Raw genomic sequence first — 6,045 nt, forward strand, 5'->3', positions numbered from 1 at the left:
CATATTTGCCGAATGGAGATATTTGCGATTAAAGGTCAAGGAAAATAAAGAGAATAATAAGAAATTTTTTGCTTCTTTTGACCATAACTTCAAAAACGTACCTTTATATGTAATGACCAATATATCATTAAAAAAAGGTATTATTTTGTACTTTATGACAGAGACCATCTATACTTCAAAATCTTCAAAAATGGACGTATCGGTTTTTGCGAAGAAACTCTTCATTTCTACATTCACTCCATTCACATGTAAATAAAGGTACACTTGTCCTTTCTTGTAGATCTACCGCTGGCAGGGGATGGGACTCTGTCATATTAATATTGCTCAGCGGTATCGTTGGGTTCACTTGCCATTCATGAATGGTTTGTAACAGGTGCTAGTTTCCAAAATATGCCACCTCATTTATCTGTTTATCAGGAAGTAAATAATGTGATGGCCTTCTTTTTATTCACCTCTACGACTGGCATTAAGACTAATACCATTTGCCACAGTGATATTTCTAGTTCGTATGTACAATACTAGTAATTCACCTGCATGGTTTACATGCTAAATTTGAAATTATTTGTCTAAGTGTGCGTATGTGTGTAGGCCTATGTGTGTATGTGTGTGTGGGGTTTTTTTTTTGTTCTACTTTTCAGTGAAGTGCTTCCTTAAGTTGGTTGGAGAGGCCCACGGGCCATAATGATTTTGATTGTTTGTTTGTTTGTTTTTGTTTTTGTTTTTTTCAAACCGGCAACGTAGGTAAGCTCGCGCACCAGGGAAAGCCTGACATCTTGTATCCTTCTACTAGGGGTTGCAAAAACATTTCCCACTTTTGATCTTTAATAGTTCAAAAATTGTATGGCAGATAACACTGACATTGATTATAACCAATAGCTGAAGAGTGTAACCACAATTTTGTTGGAGGTAATTAGAAAAAGAAAGCATTAATCAGTTCTATCAAATTCAAGATTCATTTGTAAGCTAGGATTCAGATTTTGCTCTGTTTTCAACCCTCTGTACAAAAATTTAACTTTGCTCAGGGGTCAATTGGTGTGTATGATGATGGGAGAGTGTGGTTAACATCCAGACAATGACCCTAAACAGTGGCCAGGGTTTGAATAAGCTATTCATTAGAAATTCCATTATCACAGCTAGTCTTTACTCATCCTGAAATGCAGTGTATGTAAGCGCATGGAAACATGTGCTTGCTTCTTCTTCTTTTCATGTGCATGCATTTTTACTCTTTCTCATGAATTCAGACTAACAGTGCCCAGGGCAATCCACTATGAAATATCAGTAAAGCATTCATGTGCCTTGGAAACGGAGTCTGAGTTAGTTTTGGGCCGTGTATGCATGTGTTCTTCATTTGGCTTTGAATATATTGGGATTTATGATAATTTAATTTGCAGTATAACAGAGGTCCACCTGTTCATTGAAAATTTTGAACTCGCGCTTAGCGAAAAGGAATATACAAGCACATGTCCCTCGGATTGGACATAAAATGGAGGTCCTAGATGTGTGAGAGAGTCACAACTCATGCACGTAAAAGATCCCACTGCATTTATTCATCGCAAAGAGCAGGGTGTTTAAGGCTTGCATCCAACTGGACCTATTATGAAAGTTGAGACCAGCTATTGCAGCTAAATTATGGGTTATCCAGCCATCTTATATGATGGAAAATGAAACAATCAAACAAACATAAGGCACTGTATACAGGGATGTCAAGTTCAAAAACTTTTTATGAGTGAGATTTTCATGACTCGGCATCTCGGCGCGCGAATGTGCACGTGAGCGAGGGTGTGGGAGGGGTTTTTCCCCCTGTGGCCTCCCACAGTAGGGAGCCTTTTCAATTTTTAGGTCTTAATGAAGCGATCAGGTGCATACTTAAGCGACTATTTTTTACTTATTTTGAATGACAAAAGGGAAATATACCTTCAATTGCAAATATCACTTTAATCTTTTGAGCTATGCTCCTTATTACAGGCCAAAGTTGCAGACTTCGCCCGATACGTGAGAAAAATGGGTGCCATGCGTGAGATCGTGAGACGGCCCCTAAATGCTTGAGTCTCACTCAGAATGTGTGAGACTTGGTAGCTCTGCTGTATAGGCCTACAGACGAGCATAATACGGAGGGTTGGTTGACAACTTCGAGGAAAAAAAATAATTTCGACTATTTTTATATTGAAACTGAAACATTAACATTTTATACGTACGTCTTGCATGTTGTGTATTGCTGTCTTATTGGTTTACTTTTGCTGGAGTTTGTGAGATCATTGTGTGACAGTTTGTCTTTAGATTGATGAATTGTCATTATGTTGTTGGTGTTGGGGCATTGTCAGCATGCAATATCATCAAGAAATATGATTAAATTGTCGTTGTGTTGTTTGAATGCACTGCTGATTGGACATTACAATTTGAAATTTATTGAGATGAAAAACAACGGATATTGATTATGAACAAAGAACAATGTAGAACCTGTAAACAATCATGATTACACTATATGCAAGCCTCCATTGGTTGTGTTGGCCCTTTTGTTTCTTAAAAAGTCTATTCCATTTTCATCGTTAAATTGATTGCATGAAGAAAAATAAAATTGAACGCTCCAAACAAGCTCATTGGGACTATCACATGACTATCGCATGAATTTGAATACACGATGGTAGGAAAGTCGGTGCTGGCATTTTGAAATTGAATGCCCAATCGTGAATTTGATTTCACGAAAACGAAATAGAACGCCCATAAATGAAATTGATCACTCGGATTCTGAATTTGAATGCCGGAATATTTTCGCGTGCGTTCTCTGTGTGAATTTGAATGCACATGAATGAATTTGAATGACAAAAGTACGAAATTGACCGGGAAAACCTATATCAAATACTAGTACTCTTTTCAGTCATCGAAACTATGTTAATAATAATGAGATTTGAAGAAAAACTTAAAGTAGTTGTTCCGTACAAGATTACTTCCACCAAGCTTAGAATTTTTAAAACCAAGAACCTCTTCTTTAGTTTTTGTATCCCAACTCTAGTTTGTTCATTCAAATGGTGATCCCTAAGTTCGAGGATTAAGCTAACTTCAAGGATAAGTTCGTAATTATATAAGTATGGGCCTCAAGTGTCTCATGGTCTCTTTCGTTACGAAACCGGCAATTTCGTCACAAAATTCATGTCGTTGACAAAATTTACGTTGTCATGTGCAGTAAATAATTGTCAACGAAAACAAAACAACAAACAAAAAAAAAATTTGTCATAAAGTTGTAATTTCGTTAACCAAAGAGACTATGCGAGATATGAAAGTACATGTAACTATTCATAGGGCTCACACCTGTCAATAAAATGGAATGTCCCAGACCCCTTCACAAAATCGTACCAAAGATACCAAAAATAAATGAAGAAAAAATGATTCAAAATCAATAATGCAGTTTGACAAAACAAAAATGAATAGCTGCAGATATTGAGTATGAATTCCTCTAGAAACTGCATTTTGGTTGGAAGATGAAAGCTTTTCTCGTGAATTTTGAAGGGACTATATTTCATTGGGTGCATGTACAGAAAACATGTGATTTTTTTAGTGAAAAAACTCGAAGTCTGGCTTTGCCGACCCTTGGACAGAGTTTGAGTTGAAGAACCCGCCTTGGAAATTAGATGGATGTAAAGGGTGTATCTCACTTATCCAGGTTAGGGAAGAAGAAACATCTCATTTCTCCCAGCTATTTTACAGAATTTATTGAATTTTGAATTTCAACACAGGTCTCTATGGGAAATTATATTTACCCGTGTGAGCCCTATATAATAGGTGTTGAAGAGCGGCTTGGCACATGGAACATCAAAACCACAAAAATGTTAAGAATTTAATTGTCAGGCAAGAACGTATACTTGATACGCCTAAATTTGCACAACTTGCGAAAGGATTCCACTCCGTCTCTAGCACCTCCCTGCTTGGCAACTCCTGTCCATTGTTCAGCTTACTTTTTACAGGAGAAGGGTGTCATACCTGGAATATGAATAAAGATAATCTTTAGGATTTTTGATAGATGTAGGGGACTATTGAGAACAGGGTGAAGAATTATGATCCGGTTTTTTTTTTTCAGTATTCAGTGATTTAGTTACATAAAGAACAAAAGGTATCAATAGAGGTTTATAGGTTTTTATTATAGGGTCCTTTTCAGTTTCCACGAATTTGTGATCGATTATCAGTAAACAATGAGCACAAACTGTAGCTATTGGTGCTCCATTTCTTCTATCAAGGACAGTGATCCTTTCCGTTGGGCATCTCATTTCCGCTGCACCGGCCACACACAACCTATATTTATCTAGGTCACCATTTCCTGTAGAAACTTACTTCACCACCATGTCAAAAGGGATGTACAACTCTTGTTGTATTATAGCACAGTGGCGTGGGAAAATCATTTCTCTATATTCTCGATAGAGAAACATGATTATTTATCATAGACAACAAAATAAGTCACATACAGCAAGACATTGACACATGTATTATAGAAATTTTATAGCAGAAAGGATTTATAGGGAAACGTGTTTTCTTTCTTGCTTGCTTGCTTTATCTCTCTCTCCCTCTCTTCCCTATCAGCTCTCCCTCGATTTCCCCCTCTCTCTTTCTCTTGACTTTTATATTTCTTTGCACGCCAAATGAAACAAGAAAACACACGCACACACACACACACACACGCACACAACGACAAACTTCCAATTACAACCAAAACCAAACAATAACAACAAAAGGCATTCTGTAACATTCTGTTTGACTTGATAACCGTTCACGACTTGTTGTGACTCAGCAGCCAGACCGATCGAGGAATTATAGACGAGTATTTTTATCTGGCCACGAAAAGCAGCTTTTACTTGTGACAGTCTATCTCTTGAAATTTTTAAGAAGATCTTCTTACTATGTCAGGTCGTAAAAGAGACATCCTCAAATTTGAATACTCTTGTTAGTATTATTGGAACGCCAGGAACAATCCAGAGCCAAGAAAATTGAGAACATGAGCTGGTAGCGTTTGTTGAAAGAAGCAAGTAAAAAATGATCAGGAACTCAAACGCATGCTTCATATCCAGGAGCTGCAGATGGCACTAAACGTCTCGTCCTCGCGGCAAAATATCTTCAACGTGTTGAGAATAACGTTGGGGTGTGGGGAAAAAAATATTCTGAAGTTTAAATCAGACTGGAACTTTTTCAAAGAGGGAAGTGACCGGTCTCCAGGCGTAGTGCGCCGCAAAGTTATTCCTTATAAAAAGATTGCTTCTGGTGGAAACCTCCGGCTCGCAGAAGGTTCGGACAGTCGCACTTGAACCGTATTGAACCTTGATGAGATAATCCTTGAAGCAGCTCTTTCCGAACTAAACTCGACTCATCCTTGGATCCTTGGTGTCTTTTCATCTCAGTTTGTACTTGACAACTCTCGATCTTTTCTTCAATCTTCTGATAGTTTCTCTATGTTAACCGCCCCCCCCCCCCCCGGAAAGGAAGTGCAATGTTCAAAGCGTGTTGAATCCCAAGCAATTGCAACATTAGGCCCTATCTATGACGACCGATTAGGAATTTCACTTTCTTCAACTATTACGCGTGTATAGGCGGTCTACTCGGTGACTGGACAATCTGTCGCCAAATCATTAGTTAAGACTCTTATTCACACCACAAGGCCAAGTTGTAAAGGCCTACACTTCGTGTAAAATTTCAACCTCACCGAATGTTCTGGTGCGAGGTAGGCAATATCTGGGCCCTGTCATAAAAATTGTGATAGAAATCAATCAATCACAAATCTCTTGAAAGCTGCAATTAATCGCAACCTGCGATTGGTTGATTGCAGTTCTCCGTCTTAATTTCAATCATAACTTTTTTATAAGATGGATTTGCATTCAATCGTAAAGTTGTGATTGATTTGAATCAATCACAAGTCTTTATAAGACGGGGCCAAGGCAGATGATTGCGCAGGTCAATTTGTTTGTTAGTTTTGTTTTCAGTCTGTAAAAGTAGCAATAATTCCTGACCAACCGATGACAGTTCTGTCGAGGAGGAGTTCCCTGTCTTTTAGACCGCATATTATTC

The sequence above is a fragment of the Diadema antillarum genome, unplaced genomic scaffold (genome assembly GCF_040938485.1).
Source record: "Diadema antillarum isolate AM-2024a unplaced genomic scaffold, OU_Dant_1.0 seq00000127_RagTag, whole genome shotgun sequence".
Taxonomy (NCBI): domain Eukaryota; kingdom Metazoa; phylum Echinodermata; class Echinoidea; order Diadematoida; family Diadematidae; genus Diadema; species Diadema antillarum.